Source organism: Aythya ferina (genome assembly GCF_964211825.1).
Source record: "Aythya ferina genome assembly, chromosome: 6".
NCBI lineage: Eukaryota > Metazoa > Chordata > Aves > Anseriformes > Anatidae > Aythya > Aythya ferina.
In genome coordinates this window covers 20,173,083-20,191,897 of record NC_140303.1, presented here as the reverse complement: position 1 = coordinate 20,191,897, position 18,815 = coordinate 20,173,083, and the positions used below count along the sequence as shown (strand labels likewise).

Sequence of the window (18,815 nt, the reverse complement as noted above, 5' to 3'; positions counted from 1 at the left end):
ACTTGGAAGCCTCCCTGAATCAGGCAGTACCCATCCAAAACATACTCCTGCTTCTACTGTTGCATTAAACTAGTTTGCATCTAGAAAGGAATATTCACTTCCCTCTTAACATCTGGACATTTTCTGCTCAAAGAGTAAACTTGTGTGGGGTCACAAAGTAAATGGGAAGGAAATTGTATTGCTCTTTCTTCTTCATTCTATCACTTATTAAATTCCATAAGGTAATCAATAAGCTAGAAAACAGCAAAAGCTGAACACAAAAGACACAGTACTTCAAATAAATATTTTTATAGCACAACAACAACTAACCTTGAAGTGGCCATAAGCTCAGCCTCACATCTGGAAGGTGGAATGCTGTTTTCAGACTTACCTCTAACTCCTTTGACTCACTTTGGTGTTAAATTTGGTTTTAAAACTACAGGAGAGTTGTGTATATCTGAAGCACTGGTGCATCCCGTTTTTTGCTGCTGGTAGAAACTTCCATGATCATAATTTTTCATTTAATTTCCTGTTTTAAGCAAAAAGTAAAAAGCACAATCAACCAAAATGCCAAAATCTAACTATTAATAAGCACAATCCTTCAAGAATGGATAGTGCTTTTGATTGTGAATTCAAACTGAATCCAGGTCATTGGTGTTTCCCATGCTAATATAAACCAAGCTAGATGAAAAAGAAGCTTACTAAATTCTGAGAAACCTTTCTCAACATAAGATTGTGTTTTCTGAAAAATAAATAAATAAAGTTTAAAAGTTGGGAAAGACAGTTTACCTGTCTAGCAGTAACACTTGTTCAAAACGCTTGCTCAGGAATCTGGAGTATGCCTAAAATTGTATGGCTAGTGGAAATCAAAAACTTAACAATGGAAAACTGTGAGGGAGCCACAGTGTGTGTGCAGTACAGGGGAAGCATAACAAAAAAATGTATCATTAAAGCTGGTGTTGTGTATGTGGGACAACCTGCAGGCCCAGGATATTCTTCTAGCAGAAGGCATGGCAAGTGGGAAGTCCTTAACTATATCAAGGTTCTTAAGGTATAATACAGATACAGTATTTACTTGGCGGGTTGCCCTACCGAACTTAAACACAAACCAATACTCTTCTTGGGGACAAGTACAGATGCAGAACTTTTCTTCGTACAATAACTGTCACATGATACATTTCCTATTAACAGGTTTAAAGCCCACACACATTTGCATTTGTAAATGAAATATCCTTTACAGAGCTGAGAAGACTGGCATTGGCAGGCAATTCAGTAATGAGCAGAAAGCCTTGAAGAGAAAAACAACAGTAACAGAAAGAATTTATTGAAGCACTTAAACATTTTATTAACAATAATACAATGACAACGTAAGAACAACATTAATGATAAGCATCCAGCACTGTAGTTCCCAAAGGGAGAGCTAGGATTTGAGTGTTTGAGGACCATGAGACAAAGTCTTTGAATTAGTAATTTCTCCCAATGGGACTACATGCAAGCTCACTGTAGCCAGAACTCAGCCTCCCATCAAACCATGCAGCTAAACCCAGAGTCCAGGTCTACAGACAACCACCGTTTCTAGATCTGGGCATCATATTAGGACAACTCTTGTCATGGGGTGAAGGGAGAGAGTACACAAGTGCTTAATCTAGATCTAACCTTTAATGTCTGATTCATCTGACAACCTGAAACACAAAATTATGTGAATGGTTGCTTTTTCCTCTCTGTTACTAGAAGGAGAAAGACTGCCAAGCAATGAAAAAGATGGATCTATTTTGTAACAAGAAAAGTTCATGACTCACCTTGCTGGAGAGCAGCTGGTGCTCAGGATACTGTAGGGCTTCCAGTAAAGGGTGTGGATTAGGCCTTCTAACAGATAAAAAATAAAAAACATGACTCCATAAAGTTTTCTTTGGTCTTGAAAAGAATTTTGCCTTGCACAAAACTGTTCTCAGAAATATGGTCAGGCCTGTTCTCCCACCTGGCCATATACATGTACAGTCCCACTGGCTATCAGTAAGCAACAACAGTAAATACTGTTAGGTATTTATTCACAGATAGAATTATTTTCTAAATATTCTTTACAAGACATATAAAGATGTTTCTAATGCAACTGAAAAATCAACTTTTATTAAGCAACAAATTATTTTTCAAAATTCTTTGGAGAATCTGCAAGTCTTGGTATGACAACATTTTAGTTAAATTTGGGGAGGATCTGTTATAATCTGCAACAGAATCCTGACAAACAAAAACATTTCTAGGAAACTGATATCAGTATAGATACATTTCATGGAGGTAAAACAATTCTAAAAATAAAAGAGAAAAATATGTTATAATAGAGACGCAAACACAAATCCCCAGTCTGGAAGCTATACCAGATCACATAGCAACCATCTGTTGCATTTCTTGCTCCATAAAGGAGTCAATTTTCCCAGATCTGTAGATTTTCCAAGGTAGAATGTGACTAATGTGAAAAATTAGGCAAAAACTTTTTTTCTCTTCCAGAGAAAGTATCTTGACCCCAAATAATTCTTGGCCTAAGCAATGACTAGGGACGGCAGTAGAATCTTGAAGACTGAGTGTAAAAAGGAATATGGGGGCAACAGAAGTGAGATGGGATTGATGTTTGTCTATAAAAAGCCTTTATAAGACAACCTTGGGGTTGATGAATTGTTTCTCCATAAGTGACATATTAGGGACTGCTGACAGAAGCAACTCTTGGCAGCATGGTGATGGTGAAGTGATGTTGGGAGCCAGAGACAGCATTGGAAAGCAAGAAATTAATTTCTCTCCCAATACACTGGTGTGATCTGCTCTGCTCTGCACTTTTGGCCAAAAGTACCAGTGAGCACATGAGTCGCACTCTTCACTTTATAAATTTTTGTCTGGTTGATTGATATGAGAACACCACGGTACTTCACTGAAAAGAGATCCCAAAGTCATATATTGAAAAGATTCACCATGAATCTTCATCTTTTTTTTTTTTTTTTTTTTTTTTTGTTACACAGTGTTCACTGCCTTTGTTCTGGATTGCTTTGAATATCCATTTTGTCATTCAGTAAATGTTTCCTTTTGTGCTCAAAACAAACAGCCTTTCTCTATCACCACTGAAAGATGGCATTTAAAGGTATAGTCATTAATTAGGCAATCTTAGACGATGTATAACGAAAGAAACATTTTACTTCTCAGCAGAGATATTTTAGAACACTAAGAAAATTTTTTGAATTTGTAATGGTTGTTTGGACAATACTTATCTGAAGACATTTATTGGTCCGTGGGCGCAATTATTGCAATTCTTAACAGCGTTAACATTGCAGAGTTAGCCCTCTTCCTAAATACATATCTTGTCAGTGTGAAAGAATAAGAATGGAAAAAGCAGATGGACAAACTTAGAAGGATGGATGTACAATAAAACTGGAAAATGCGAGAAAGAGTTTGAACTGGACACTCAAATTGCAGTAAATCTGTCCCACCTTTTATTCATTCTGTGCATTTGGCACGTGAGATGGAGTGGTAAAAGCTTGTACTTTGGCATGAAAGTAAATTAATAAATACTATGATCTATTTAAGGTACAGTTACTGTTATTTACTACTCCAATTCTCTTCATAGGTAACAACAATTCTCTGATTATTGGTTAAGATAGTATTTTATTACTTTTCCAGTTTCTCTACATTTGGTTGCTTGCCTAGTCTTTAGCAGCTAGAGTGTAGTTAAAGCACCATTAGTCCAGGGTAAAATTGCCAATTAAAATGAAAAAGGACTTTGTTACTGGACACACAGGAAGGGCAAGAAAACACTCCTATCACCGAAGTATGCCCTCAAGCCAGAACCATGGTAGTAAGCTATCCACCTCACCCCCTTTACAAGCTACCAAGCCCAAGGCTCTGCTTACATTTAGCCAAGAGGCAGTGACCTTTCCGATGTGCCAGAATTAGACTAGCAGTAACTGCAGAAAAACAGTGCTGCTATCCTCCACCATTACTGTTGTGGATTTTAAACTGATTCAGAAATTCTATTGCAGAATATTCAAATCCAAAAGAGATAAATACACTTGAAATCAAGACCTTAGTGCACTTAAATAAGTTTTAGAACCTTTGTTTCTCTGTAACAAGCTGTATACATGTTACAATCTTCCAAGTCTGTAGAAGGGAAATCACAGAACAGGAATGAAGCAGATGTTTACCATACCATGGCTTTTATGATTTCATACATGAAACGTGCCTGACTGCTGAAGACTGTTTTTCTATTCCAGACCATGACAGGCAGATACCATGTCACTGTACATTTAGTTTCTTGGGAGCAAACTTGCATCACTGTATAATTAGACAGTTATATTTAAGTGCACCTGCTGTGTCAATGACTCTTCTCTGTGCCTCAACATGTCAAACCTGAAATTAGCCTGTGCCTTCTAGAAATGTCTGTAGTAAAGGATGAGGAAATACTTTTCTCTAGGGTCAAATCCTGCAGGCACTGCACCTGAAGCGGTGAACTTGCATTTAGATATTCTGACCCAATAATGCATTGACACAGTGCTTTATAGCCTCCAGCAGGACATATATTGCATTCCTTTCTGCACCAGGCCAACAAAATGGTGCCATGCTCATATTGGCAAAGCAAACTGCAAATGCTCTGCAGGCATGCTCTCTACCTTTCAGTTCTCTCATCTACAGCAAAAACCTTTGAAAAGCAGGCTGGACAGCAAAGAAAACAATGGCAATTCTGTGCTTGCTGTTACATTGTCTTTATCATTTTGAGGAATGGGGGTAATGGTTTTAAAAGCTGCACTGGCAAAATGTAGTGAATAAACATGTCAAAAAGGATGATAAGGTTTGCTCTTTGCAAGTATCAGTTCAGCTTTGTATAAACCCAGGAAAGTAAACCCATTTAAAATAAACAGTAACAGCCTCTTTGACATACCAGCAAAAGCACAGAAGCAATGACAAATAGTGGGAATTTATATCTATACCGTAACTCTTCTGTTGAATCAGATGGCAGAACTTTACCTAGCATACATGTATTTACTTTTGTTTTAACATATTAAACAACACATGGCATTCCTGAATTATATCATAAAGCTGAAAATGCAGAACGTCTTTAATTCCCATTGACTTCCCAGTGGAACGTAAGAGTGCAGCACTTTTGCAGGGTGCAAGTGCAGCATATTCCTATGCCTGCGTCTGTTCCTAGCTCTCCTGTAGCAGGACCTCCTAATGTGTATTCCAGATGGCTTCTGTTTGAAGTGTCATTCCTCCCAAACCCGACTGCTAATAAACTCCCTATAGATTACAATGTGGAGGTCAGGAATTTCTGCTTCAGTCTACAGCAAGGAAATCGGTAGGGATTTTTATTTGCATATTGGTATTTGCAGTATTATTACATAGACCCACTGAATTAACAGTTTATGTGGGACATCAGTGAGCTGCACTTTACCAAATAGAATCCTTAAGGGTTAGAAAAGCCATGTATTCAATTCTGTGTATTTATTGCCAGTGAGATGCCTGAAATTCACCAGCAGCAAAACAAACACACCAGAAAGATACAATACAATTTTCATCTCCTATCTGCTGCAAGTAGTCATCTCAAATTCAAGTACAAATGAAACAACCTGACTGTGTTGGCTCACTTTCAACACACCAGTCTCCCTGACTTTGCCAAAGAAATGTTCCGAGTCTCACACTGTGAACGACAGAATATATGACTCCAGTGGCCCATAAAAAGAAGCAGAGAAAATGTAAAGCCAGCAGACAATGTCATCTACCGGCAACAACTGTATGACTTGATAAATCTTTTCTGTTGTTTCTGATCCAAAGGTAGAACTGTGAGACTAGAAATATTTGTAACTGTATACATGTGCTGCAGTTAAAATATGTTCTCAAATATTCTGTTTTCCTAATGAAAAATTGGAGGGCTAATTTCACACCTGACATACAGGTATGACTCAACAGAAGTCAATGGAACTGCATCATTTGCTGCAGGGATAAATGTGACTGAGAGTTCTTGTTTCATTTTAAGTTATCAAGAGACACTCAGTGCTAAAATTAGCTTACAGTAGAAGTCACGTGGTCATCTGAATCAATCTCTTCCCGCTAGTTCTGTGAAGACGCCTCTGGCTGTGAACCATAGCCATCTGTGGGCAATAATCCTGTCTATCTAATAAATATCAGACAAAGTCATAAATTATGTGAGGCTGCACTGTACTTTAGAATAAAGGAATAATGACAGATGGCAGAAAGCCCATGAAGTCTCTGCAGGGGTGAATATAAGTGTGCAAAATGTAGTGATGGAGCTGCCGGGAGACAGGTACATAGTGCCTTCAAAAATATTTTGCAAAGAGCTAACAAATGATTAAACTGTAAAACATGGGTGAAGATCCATCCCATCTTTGCTACCATCTCACGGAAAAGGAAATGCATGTCTATCTTCATGCCCAGGCCAGTTATAACCATTAAGCGTTTGCCCTGCCTTGTAGAAAGTGGGAAGCCATATAGTTGGAAAGTTTTGGAGAGAAATTGTGTTCAGGAACTATGCAATGGCCCCATATGCTTTCTCTGCCTGGAAAGTGAAAGCAGCCCAAAATAAAGCTGGATGAAAATATGAATGGAAAATAGCTGTTAAGAACAGCAGTAAAACTGGGTTTGGAGGAGGTGCTCTTCTGTGGTTCTTCCCAAGCACTGCAGCAATCAAACTGGAATATATAATACCAGATTCTGAAACTATTAGAAAGCTAGATAACAGTTAATTAAACTGGCAAAGAACTTCAGATATTGGAACCTGACCTTCCTACCTTAAATTTGTCCATACTTTAAAAAATGGAAAATACTTTTCAATCTAAAATTAAACCATCTTCTGCCAGCAAACTAGCCAGATGCTGTTATTAATCTGGTAATTTTATTTATGGGGTCCAGACTAAATCAAAATTATTCACATAGACAATGTCACCTCTGCATACTTTAAAGTTGCTGCTCAAAAATGGCTGATTTCAAGCCTTAGAAGTCTTCATGAAATATACCTTTGTTACTTGGTACTTGATAGAACCTAAACAGAAAAAACAACATCTCATTGCCATTGCCCCCTGTGTTTTTTTGTTTGTTTTTTAAGTAACTGAAGTGTTTGTATGAACAAGGTTCATAGAGTGCCCAAGAAAAAACAGTTTATAACTTTTTTTTTCTCCTACAAACCACCACAGTAGGTCTCCAACTGAACAAATAAATTCTTCTGTCCTTCATATCTTGCACGATATGCATTAAAAGAAGAGCAAACATCCTGAAGATTTCCCAGATCTACTACATATCTTGGGATCAAAGAAATGGGATGGGACCTCTTCCATTTTAATCAGATTTTCATTTGCTTCTAACTCCTCTACTTACATATTTTTCTTTGCTCCTGAAGATTTTCCTCTAACCTCTAGGCCTAGGTTAGAGCAATTTTTTCCTCCACGTAAGCACATCCAGGTTAGTAGGATTTAAATTTGTTCTTTCAAATGTGGAATATTAACCACTTTTTAAAAATTGTATTTGTTCAATTTTAACTTCCAATCGCTTGGGTTAAAGAACACTGGCAAATATGTCAAAAGGAATTTGATCTTGATGGAGCCTTCATTTTTTTTCCCTATGACTATTGTAGTCACTACTGGTGGATTTTGTATATCACTGTCATCCCACACTTCTCACTACAGAGCACATTCCCACTTACACTACTCATGACACTAAAGCAAAGCTACTGGAGGCTTCATAAGCAGTGAAATGCAAATCCCAGCATACTCCAATGTTTACGTGTTTATCCCATGAATTCATAAAGCTCTGAGTTATCTTTATAAATATGACAGTAACACCTATATGTAACAACATTAAATATGGGATAATCTCTGCAGGACTGGGGTCTCATTTACACTACAGGCCCAAATTACATGTGACAATCCAGTGTCTGCTTTCCAATAGCACTTACAATCAGTTATTTGGTAACTTAAATTTTTCAAAATCGTCCTGGAAGACTGAAATATCAACAGGTACCAAGACTGAAGAATGAATTATTTTTTTTTCCTTAAAAGAGAAATAACAATATGTGAGTTTTATCAGCCTTTAAGTAGTAAACAAAATGCACTGGAATATTCAAGTCAATTTCACTGTCTGGAAGAGTAATCACCACCCAGAAAATTAGGACAAAATTTCTGATTGAACCACAAATTAGCGTCACTGCATTCCAGAACGGAGCAATTACACTTCAAATCCCACTTGACAAAATCTGAGACATTTATTAAAGGACAGGTGATGGTTTAAGGCAGTCACAAATCTCCTCCTAGGGCACCAGGATCACATGGTATATTTAAGTCATCTGATCTGGAGACTGTAAAGGGAAAAGTTGTACCCATCTGCCCCCTATTCACACCAGCCAGCAGGTGGAAGCCAGCCCAAAGTACACACAGATATATATATTGAAAGACATGGTCATGGCTGCTGCTGTGTCCTCCTACTTCTGAGGGGATAAAGGAGGCAAACATTTTCCAAGCAAAGCTTTGGAAACTCCCAGAGTTGAGACTTTTACATCGAACAATGCATTAAGAATATCTGGGAGGGAAAATCCTGTGCTGGCAGATGGGAGGACTAGATGATCTACAATGGTTTGTTCCATTTTAAAATTCTATCATCAAATTTGTCCTCAAGCACAAACCCTCTAGGAGTTTCCTGGGGGCGGTGTATCCCTCCACAACCCCTACTGCGGGCTCTGGCTTAAAAGCCACAATAGAGTCCTTAGAATCTAACAACAAGAGCTATTCTAGGCACTGGTTAGGAAAATGGGATTTAAAGGAAGTTTCTACTATTGTGCAAAATTAGGGCAAAAAATCTCCTTTCAGATAAGCAACAAAGTATATCAATTCCAACAGTTTGCTCTCCTGCTGTTGTATCCATCATAAAGAAAGACGGTCTTTCTGTGGTGAATAAAGGTGATAGTCTAATCAATTAAGATTCCATAGAAAAAATGGAACAATTCAGCTGTCTGCCCCACCCTCTTCCCAGGTTGAAACAGGACCTTTCCACTTTACTCTGCATGTCACTTTTGTTAAAATGACAGGCTCCTCATAGAAAACACCAAACATACATGTAGAGAGAGAGAAGAATTCCCATTTTGAGATCCACCATACAAGTGAAGGTTTTTGAGCTACGAATTTGATTGCTATATGCACTGGACAATTGCTTATATAGCATGATATGTACCATTTCTGTATATGTAGTTATAACTGCATTACATTCTGGTTATGATTATATTTATTTTGATTATATTGATATAAAGAAAAGGCATTTGTGAAATTGATATAAAGCACGCACTGCACAGAAGTACTTGTAATATAAATCACTGACCTATCATCCATGAAAGTGTTCAGTTGAACATGGTGAAATCTCCACAAAGCACAATCTGTTTTGGGTGATCCTGGGTAGTGGCAGAATGTTCTTTTACAGTAGATGAAAACATTCATCTGGTTGAAGACAGAAAGTTGATTCCCTTCAACCATAAACATGCAACATGTCAGTTATTCATTTAGCTAATTTATCATGAAGACATCTTACAGATTTCCACCTCCTTTACTGAAGGATGAAGAAACCCAAAACTGTTCACATGTGGTGGCAGCCTTCAGTCTATCATCACAACGACATTAACTTCATGTTGGCGTAAACTTAATACAACATCTTTAGTATGTAATGACAAGCAAAATGTCAGAGCTACATTTTCTTTTTGAGTCAGAAATAATGTTTACAAAATATAGAAAAAATATAAATGCATAAAAATTTAGATTTAGGTTAGCACTGAACTCCTAATACTTAAAAATTATTATAACATTTTCTCTTGTACTTGTTTATGAAGGTTTGGCTGAATAAACAAACGAGGAGATAAAAAGGATTATAAATTAAATAAATGGGTGCCAATATGTGATGCAGAGAAAATGCATGGACAACAGCAAAGAAAAGATATCCCCTAAAAATAAACTATAAGACATTATAACATAGGCAAAATACACTTACTCTATCTACCACAAAAACAGCATTGGCATAATACACCAATTTTATTCAACTTACCTCATGTGTGAACTACAGTGTGATTCATAGAATCTGTTCTTTTAGTATGAGCTTATGCTGCTAATGTTTTCTAAGTAACAAACTTGCAACACATTGTTTTACCAAAATATTTCCTTTAAAAAACAAGCAATTAGCAAGCAAAACAGGTGTTTTGGGAGGATATTTGAAAATATAATTTACTTTTACTAAAATCTGATTTTTCCTCATTTCAGCGTTTACAACCACAAAGGCTGTCTCTCTGTCAATGGTACTTACAACTATGAGAACTAGAAGTCACTAGATTTTAAATTAAAGATTACTGACAACCTGACACAGTTATATTCTACAAATACTCCTGCAGTATGAAAACATGGGAAAACAGAAATTTGTATTAAGAATTTCCTTTTTTTTTTTTTTTTTTTTTTTTTTTTTTTAAATCTTCATTTCACATAATTATCCTGAAGATTTTCAAGGGAAGGGGAATGAATATGTACAAAGTAGGGTTGTCTCCCTCCCAGAAGTTTAAACTAAGCCACCTCAGAAAGACCTGACCAACATGTAGAAGTAGAAATTCTCAAATTATTGCTTTATTTATCTAGACAAAGTTGGGCTGGCATTGACACAACAGTTTCAGATGTTTCTAACTTTGAGGATTATTGGGAAGTGTGTATATAGTCCCCTCAAAGCAGTTACTGCCCACTTCTGCTCTTTGCAGCAGTGCTCTTTTTTACAGACCACTTGGGATTTATCTAAGAGAAGAGCTAAAAGAAATCCAGACGTGTTCTAAACATATGGAAAGAAAGGCAGACCTTGAGTACCCCAACACTTATATCTTCCTGACATAAGGCAGACATCTCTACTGTAATTTCAATAAAATGCTATGATCTTAAAATATAGTGCAGCCATGCATGTTAATAGGACTCAATAGTCCTGCATAGTAAACCTATGCAGCAGTCAGTCTCTGCATTCATACTGCAAGATATGGCTTACCAGAACTGATGAATACCCTATGGACATTAGCTTGCCTCTGACCTCAAATGAATCATAGAGATCTCTGATCCTAGGCGACAAGAAAATCCACAAAAGCAATTGTTAAATGCATCACCATTTCTCTCAGGAAAACAAAAAATAGGTTAGAGTTTCCAGAAACAGTAGCATGAATAAGCTAGCAAGGATTGAAGATGAAGCGTGAGTTGTATGCCTCATGAGGAATAGGCCCAACGTGCCCTTCAGGTGTTAAGTCATGGAGCAGTGGTATGAGAGCAAAGAAAGAGATAGGGGAAATAGTCAAGAGAGCAAATAGTATGAAAACCTTAATAAGCACCTTACCTTGCCACAAATTGTTCTTTTATTCTTTCCCCATCTGGGGGTCTATTACTGGACCCATGAGACAATTCAAAGCCTCACACAACCTTGTTTTGGATTTCAGTCCAATTTTTGAGAATTGTATAACAAATTGATGATAATCTGGTATAGATGCTCACAAAAGCACTGCCTGCTGCTTTATTCATATTTGTTGCACTGGCCATCCCTTCTCCAGTAGTTTTGACACTCTTCCTCTCTGGTTACTTTGCATCCCTTTGAGCAGTTCAGGTAGCTAGGTTCAATTTGTCAACTACTCTGGATTCTCTGAGTCTGATAAAACGTCATTTCAAGTGCTAACAACTCTGCTAACCACCTCAGTTTGCTACCACCATGCGAGACAAAACAGTGATGCTCGGGGAAGGCACAGAGGGGTAACTAGCCAGTGCTGTAGACAGACATGGAGAACAGAAAGATCACTCACCAAGCCACAGATACTATCACAGATACTACACAGATAAAATACTGAGTATTGATTTATGCCTTATGTGACTTGATGATCACCACAGCAACTCATAGATCTCAAATAAAAGCCTGCTTAGCAAGCTTAACATGTTGGAATTGGTAGAATATTTTTATTTCACTGATGAATGGTCATTTGATATAGCTGATAGTATTTGCCTACAAAGAAAATTAACGTGTCAAAACCTAACTCTGAGTGTTGATATGAATTTTACTGCATCTGTAAGGAAGTGAAAGCTATCAGTCCAATATAAAGCTTGGCTATTAAGAAATTAAATCCATGAGGCACTGCCAATGCGAGTTGTAAACGTACATCATGCTAAAAAAGAAAAAGAGGAAAAAACAGCAACTAATCAGAATCATAGAGATTATACTGTGGGTTTTGTTCTGAAAAGCATTGCTCTTTGAACTCCAAGCCACTGTCCACACTATTCTATTCCAGCTGATCATATGAATTGCTTGCATTGATCCTTAAACCCTCTTGTAGCTGACATAGCTAGCATTAGTTACAAACATAGTGCCAATTTGAAAAGATTGGAGAAATAATGGAAAAAGATGTTTTTAAAATTCTCAGTTTTCAAATGCTATGTTTAGCAATCTTTTTCTGTGCCTATCACAGCCATTCTCTTCAGATCCATATTATAAATAAAACCTTGTAGAAGTACACATTTGTCCTGCCATGAGAAAATTCTGAAATCACAAAGCTACAGGGAAGGGGAAAAAAAAAAAGGGGGGGGGGGGGGGGGGGGGAGGGAAGCCTTTCTTGTCATGCTACTGCAGAACTCAGATTTAGCATCAGTTAAAAACTAACCGCAAATTCACCATAAACAGCATACGATTCACAAAGTTTTCATCATGAAAAATGATCAGACTGTTATTAAGGATACTTAATGTCTCAGATTCTGATAGCTTTAGTCAGAAGCTTAATGCTTTGACCACTCTTTGTATCAATAGGTATTTTATAGGTCTAGCCTGAAGAGTTTGTTGTCTAGACCAACATAGCATAAACTGACAAAAAAGCATCACAACTTCAGGAACAAAAATCCACAAGAAGATTAAATACTGACTACCAGACCACTATTCTGAGCACCTAAGCAGGTAGTTGGGTCCCACTTCAGCAATATATTTTAAGCCTGTGATTAAGGTTCCATTCAAATTAAGACATTGTGCCTACAGTTCGGATGTGTCCCCATGTGGTTTTTTAATTATCAATATTTTTAAATAAAGCTAGACATTTAATAACAGTATAATGTTGTTAGAGATTTTGGCAATTTGTTTCAAGAACAGTTGGCTTCTGAATGAGTTCAGACAATGCTATCCGAATTTCTAAAATAAAGCTTCTTAAATTGTCATTGTGTAGATTGAAGTGCAACCAAGCAAAGAGAGAACACAATTACATTTGAATATTGAATACTCAATTAAAGTATAAAAATACATACATATATATATTGACTAAAATATGTATATTTGAAAATATATAAAATTGAAAATATTTTTCCAGCATGATTCCTACTAACAATATTCCTTCAAGTCAAATAGAGAGCAGTGACAGAACAGACAGAACAGGCTTTGGTGATTTAGTGAATTATCTTCTGAAAAATCAGGTACAAAATATGTTGGTGTAATGCGGTCCATCACTTTGCAGGAGGTGGTCTTCACCCTGCCTTACAAAGAAGAGCTCTGTTAGTCTCACCAGTGCTTCCTTCAGAGCCTATATGTGAAACAAAGATTTATTTATTTATTTATTAAACTTACACTGGGTTAATGGGTTGGGTCTGTAGCAAGAGTAAATAAAAGGGGACTTTAAATAATTCCAATTGTTAAAGTAGAAATCAAACTCAGGTCACCCAAAAAAAGAAAGTACGGTGTTGGCATTTGAACAACGCTGTATTTTTATGGAGTATTTCATTTCACTGTTGTGCAGATTGGGTATTAATACAGACACTGATTTAGAGATATAAAATACACATTTTTTCATATGTGCACATCAAGTGCATATATTTGTGTGTGTTTACACACATATATACACGTATCGTGTAGTCTATTTAATGAAAAGAAGCAGGAAACGCTGTAGTGCCTTTTCTTACTGTTACAGTTAGTAAAGGCATTAGCCAGATGTTGAAACACAGGCATCAAACAACAGTGATCATTAGTCTTCAATCACCCCATTTAGAATTTACAATAAGCTAAGCAGAAAACCATTATTTCCACCTTCAGTATAAAGTTTTCCTCAGGCTGCAAACAGAGTTCTGCAATGCACTGACAAACCATCTGTTCTAACTTCAGAACATTTTTCCGTGAAACTTCCACCAAGGGGAACAAGCCACTGATGTCACCCATGAATATAAGGACATCATTAGTTAGTATCAGTAGTAAGATTAAAATCCCAGAGGGCTCTCATCAAAACCAAGACAGAAAAGACAAGACTTACATTGTAATAACAAACCATATTATAAGGCATAAAATTAACAAACATTATGAATTAATCATACTCAGACAATTACAATCCATATGGCTAGTTAAATTCAATCTGCTACCTGTAGTGACATAGTCTGGATACCGTACATTCAATGCCAGTGCATTTCTCCCAGGATGTAATTACTTAATTTTGTGAATGAGAAAATGATGTGTAAAAGACAATGTTTCTATGGATTCAATGCCCCCAAGTCAGATAAAATGCATGAATGCTTATCAAACTTCACAACGCATTTTAACCCTATTTCATCACATTTATATTATTTTTAGGTGTGTATAAACATATTATTTTTGCATTCACATTCACTACTAAGGTTAATACAAGAAACTAACTAAGCTGAGTTCTCTATAAACAGGACCGTTAAGACTTAGATGACAACAAATGGTAGAAGGTTAATGAAATAAGTAATTATACTCAAGTTTTTACATCACTCAAAGCATACATATCTGGATCTTGAGAATAACCACCCACCATAATTCCATTCCACTAACATTTCAATCTCTTAAAGACATAGGCATTGAGATTCTGGTTCAGTCCCCCCCTTTGTTAACACATAGTTTGTCTTATCACGTGACATTATACATTCTGAAAATCTGGATGTTGATTCCTCCTCAAAAAAAGACTATGTCAACTTTCTTAAAATATTTATATTTAAGGAATTCCAAACTAATGCTTGGTCTTTCCTTATCCCAGTCTTAAGGTCCAACCTTTTCTCCTAGAATATCCAGAAGATTCTCCTTAAACACTTTACATTCGACATAAGCAAACCAGCTGTGTAATAAAACAATGTAGTTCATCGTTTTGCCCTAAAGAAACACGAACAAAAACAAACAAGCAAAAAAAAAAAAAAAAATCAGGAACATTCAGGTAATATAACATACACATGAAAAAGGAACTGAAAAAAGAAACCTGAAAAAAGATCCAGTAAAATCTTTTTCTGATACCTCAGAACTTTCTGAAGCTATCTTCCATCTAGTTATTCAGACTGGGTTGCTAAGATGAGGAAAGATGATATTCACAAAGGTAATTTGCCTAACAGAAATTTGGTTCTGAAAGGAGGGGAGGACATCACCTTGCTCTTACCACATAGTGACTTTCCATGATACCCAAAAAAGATTGATACTATGTCATATTCCTGGTCATTTGCTGCTGCTTTAATGCTGGACAACCATGTGCTTATTTGTTGTTGCTTTTACTGTCCCTCAAGTAAAATGTTAAATGATTATTAAAAATAAGTAGAATTAATTAACTATGGTGAGTAAATGTCTACTAAAATGAAACATCTTACAAAACGACGAGGAATTAGAAGGGAATTAATAGGTTAAAAGAGTGACACACTCATAGGTCAAGAAATAATTATCATGTGCTCCTGTATTCACGAAGTATTACCAAAACCCAGGACACCTATACAATATCCAGGTTTACTTCCATCCATGAAATGAAAAGACTGAATTACAACCAACACATTTAGATACTTTGAGATCCTGGTCATAGTAGTCCAACTTACTTTGCACCCACCATTGAACATGCAAAAGAAAAAATGCAATGACTGTTTGAAATTAAACAGACATTTGTTATCTCCAGCATTTTCTTATTTCATAAGACTGATGCAATGAGATACAAAATAAGTTACACACAAAGCATTCCTATTTGTTTTTCCAGTGGACAGCTAAAAAGAAATTGAACATTTTCACTTTCCTGTTCCCTGACTGGTGGGTATTACTTAGAAAATACATATTTTTCCTTGGGTCCATAATCTCATTTATCTTCATTATTTCTGACTTGTGACACCTACTACATTATGCGATTCCAGAGAGGACAGGTGATGTCCCTTATAGACAGCATGATGTGCCCTGAATATATTTACAAGCTTTCCTGTGCTGTCATGAGCACATTAAACCCTGAGACAGGAGAGAAGGTTTTAGAGCACAAATGGAGTCTTCTCAGTGGCCAAGAGCAAAGGCTTGGCCTGGATGTCTATGACGAGTATATATGATAATATATATTTCATTAAAGAAACCAAAGGACACTTTAGTCAATCTACATCAATTATCAATGCACATTTTGGATGGTTAAAATCATCCGGCTTTCAGACACATGCCTTATAATACGTTGTGAGGAGCGCTATACTCACCATGAAATCCTCTGCTTGTCATGTCTTACTGCTTAATTAAAATAAGGTAATCAAAAAACTCACAGAACAAATGTTGACTGAAAAAATTATGCTAATCTATATGTATCTACTATTCACATTTTACTTTGAGCAGAATAAGTTGACTAATGTGTTAATAAAATGAAACATACCCAGCTATCTTGTCAAATGCTATTTTTATCTCAGCATTTACATACATTTGTCATGAAGGGGGTACATTCTGAGTAAAAGGGATAAACACTGTTATGATTAAACATGTCTGACATGATGTTCTCATCTGAGCATTAGGCAATGCCACATGCATAGGAAACTTGCACTCATACAGGCATAAGGCCAGTGGCCTTATGTCAAAATCAAACTTACAGTGAGCAGGACAGCTTGAATTAGTCAGGAGATGTATCTGATTATACTTGCTCTGAATTTGGCCCCTAGCACTCAGGTGAAAAAATGTGGCACAAAGCTTGAACGAAATACAGCTTGGTAGGTCTGAACACTGCATTTCACAGAGATCAGAAGAACGCTGCTATAAGGAATGGAGAATCTGAGCAGAATCTTCTCACTCTCCACAGCTGCTCTCAGGAAGCAAGGGGGTCCCAGTCCCCTCATGCAGGCAGATGTGCTTGATGCTCTGCACCAGGAAGGAATTTAGAAGTATTGCACTTACTAAAATTGATAGGTAAGGAAGAGGGGAAGAACAGAAAAACTAGTAAGGAGAGGGACTGGAGAAGTGGTACCATTTGTCCCTTTGGAAAAGGCCAGATAAACCTATATAATTATGCACCCCAGCTTTCTTAGAAAGGACATGTCTTTTAGCAGCCTTCTTTCCTCTACTCTCTGAAGGCGTTGGAAAGAGATAATCAAGACCTGAGCTCATGCAGGAGTGTACACTAATGACTTGTCTGCTTTCTTTCTTACTGCTGCTGGCATTCAAGTACAATACCAAGAGTATTTCTCACATTCTTGCTACTGAATATGCTGGGAATTCTCTATAGTCCATTTCAATTGGATAGTGCCCTGCCCCCAAAATTCTTTAGTATGCTTGTTTAACAGCAGCATTAGCAGAGAAAGTTAAAATTTTTCCTCCAGCACCCATATAGATACAATGTGTAGAGACAGATTAACTTTCTCACAAGTCTCCTTGAATGTGTAACTCCTCTGATGTCAACATTATTTCACAGAAAAGTCTGAAATCAACACTCTGTAAGTTCTGCAGGGTGGAAAGAAAACATGAGCATATGACACAGAGCTGTACTGCCACCATCCTCTGTGTTGTTGATTATGAGAATTCCTGCCTAATTGTCAATCAATCAAAAGCATCAACGGCTTAATGACATCATATCAATTAACGAGATATCTATGAGCAATATGGATGGTTTATAGTAATCTTTGTACTTTGACATTTTCAGACTTAAAAATCTACAGGAAGCAAATAATTAATACTAGCAATAAGAAAGAGAAGATTAAGAAAACCTCATTAGTAGTTCACAGATCAATAGGCATTTTCTTGTCTTAGATTAAAAGACCATAAATGTCTTAGAATTTGATAAGCACCAAAGGCTGATTTTATACTAAGCCGATTTTTAAAAAATGGAACTGTGTGTTTTTCTAGAAGAATGATACAACAAAAAGAGAAAGCACTAAAATCTGAATTTAGCATATACAGACATGAACATTGGTGGTAAATCTGCCTTGGAATATTCAGACAAGAATCTTCTAATAAAACAGTAATACTTTAATACTACAACCCATCTTTTACCTAGTGGCATTCATATTTATTAGACAATTCAAATATTTGTGGTATTCAAGCAGGAAGACATTTTCCAGATTTAAGTTAAAGAAAAATTTTGCCTCTCCCATACATTATCACAAAGCTCAAATTCTTAATACTATAAGATGCCTCACAGTTCTTTGAGATCTGTTTTACAATAGAATATGCCATTAGACTTTAATGTCTTATTTGTTTCAAGTGTTTCTAGCAAGCTGCCCTCAAGAAAGTTTCTTGATCTTCAGCTCTAGCCTTCGTCTATTTCTTGTTAGTGGTAGCTTTAAGACCTAATGCTATAACTCAGGAAAAAAAAAAAAAAAAAAAAAGAAAAAAAGAGAAAAAAGATTTTTTTTTTTATATACCCACCAAAAAGAGCTTTTTTTTTTTTTCCCCTGATTTGTTACGATGAAAATCTGCCATTTTCATTTCAATAGTTCCACCTAAAAATCAGAAAAAGGTTATTGTGCCATTGGAAAACTCAAAAGTAAGCATAAAAATCAGTATTCCTCATCTACCTTAATTCCTTGGCCAAATACCATCCTGCAGTGTCTTAACTTAAACTGCCACAACAG

General features: G+C 36.5%; 1 long non-coding RNA gene across 1 annotated transcript; it reads right to left on the bottom strand.

Annotated features, from left to right (window-relative positions):
* Nucleotides 1–396: 396 nt before the first annotated feature.
* Nucleotides 397–9,499, bottom strand: LOC311438833. The gene is made up of 3 exons (XR_014694350.1): nucleotides 9,334–9,499; nucleotides 1,779–1,845; nucleotides 397–508 (listed from the first exon to the last, which is right to left on the bottom strand). It is a non-coding gene; the product is annotated as an uncharacterized lncRNA (long non-coding RNA).
* Nucleotides 9,500–18,815: the final 9,316 nt, after the last annotated feature.